Here is a 1,918-nt window from a genome sequence, read left to right on the forward strand (position 1 = left end):
ACACTTCGCAAAATCTGTGGTTGAGCAACATCTAATTTAACTAACTTGTGCTAGTAGAGAAAATCTTCAAGTTCTTCAATAATCCTCAAGCTAGCTTAATCACAAACCTAATTAAACCAGCTTAATTGTCATTATGTGGTTGGTTAAACTGATGACTGCCATACATGTTGTTAGCTTAATAGGAAGGTTGATTGATACATTAAATTAATTTACTTCAATTTCTCCATGGAAAATATATTTTTAAAGAATAAATAACATGACCTTTCTTGTACTCAACTTGAAAGACAATGACTTTTACCTAAGAAAAATGAAATGGAAGAAATGCAACAACTTAATAATAATAATAATAATAATAATAATAATAATAATAATTATTATTATTATTATTATTATTATTATTATTATTATTATTATTATTATTATTATTATTATTATTATTATTATTATTAAGAGAATTCATGTGCAATTGTTCTTGATAGATTATTATAAATGGTCATTAGCATTTCTAATTAATAAACAAAGCATTTTGTATAATAATTTTATAACACAAAACTTTATAATTGAGTAATACTCATGCATGATGTTAAAACGTAAGTTCGATGTCACACAAGTTCAATTTTTGTCAACATCATTTTGGTTGAATATATTATACAAGCAGAATAATTTATCTAATGCACACTTTTAAATATTTACTACTATTTTTTTTTTGTCATAAAAAAATACAAGTTTCATCTAAACAATCTTAGTTGCAACTATGTGCCTTTTGACTAGATCCCAACATGTACTAATAAATAAATAAATAAATAAATAAATAAATAAATAAATAAATATATATATATATATATATATATATATATATATATATATATATATATAGAGAGAGAGAGAGAGGATCCAAGCCCCATGTAACCCTGCTCCTACTAGATGACAAATTAACAATATATCCACCCGCCAAATTTTAGTGTCAACCATATATGAATAAATATAAATTGTTAGTTCTTTATTTTCAATATATATATATATATATATATATATATATATATATATATATATATATATATATATAATTTTGGAGTAAATGCGCTGTATACATTATATTTGTGTACTGAAAATTCATTACTTCGTAAATGTTAAATCTTAAATAATAAAAAGTGAACATCATAATTAAATAAAATTAAAAAAAACTCAGTCATAAATTCTAAAATTCAAACTCTAAGTGCACTACAAGTGTAACTCAGTCATAAATTCTAAAATCCAAACTCTAATTACACTTCAAGTGCACTTTTGCATTTTCTAAAATGCAATTTTTTATACTAAACGTGCACTTTGTAGTTTGTAATAACATAATGTGCATTCCTGAAAAATTTTAAGAAGTGTAGAGTATAGTATTTTAAGTTGCATAATAAAATTGGTGATATTTACGAACTAAAATAGCACCATATTTATTTAAAAATATTTGATCTGATCTGTTCGCATTTTTCAGATGTATATATATATATATATATATATATATATATATATATATATAGATTTAGGTTCTGGTGCAGTTAGGGTGCCCAGGTGCGATTGTGCGATTTAATTTGGGCATTTTATCTCGCTTAAATCAACGTTCAGGATTATCAAAGTTTAAAAAAAATGCGGTGGCAATTTTATAATTTTTGCATCTAGGTCAAAATTAAGGTGAGCGGATCTGTGATTAATGTGCGTGAGTTTTTATGCTTAATGTGCGTGTGTTTTGTGCTTAATGTGCTTGAGTTTTGTGCTTAATGTGCGTGAGATTGTGCTTATCGTGAGTAGCTGTTAAAATTTAAAGTCTGTGAGTTAATACTTAAAGTGCGTAGATTTTGTGCTTAATGTGCGTGATATTGTGCTTAATGTGCGTGAGTTTTGTACATAATGTGCGTGAGTTTTGTACTTA

This window comes from Ipomoea nil, unplaced genomic scaffold (assembly GCF_001879475.1).
Source record: "Ipomoea nil cultivar Tokyo-kokei standard unplaced genomic scaffold, Asagao_1.1 scaffold0176, whole genome shotgun sequence".
NCBI lineage: Eukaryota > Viridiplantae > Streptophyta > Magnoliopsida > Solanales > Convolvulaceae > Ipomoea > Ipomoea nil.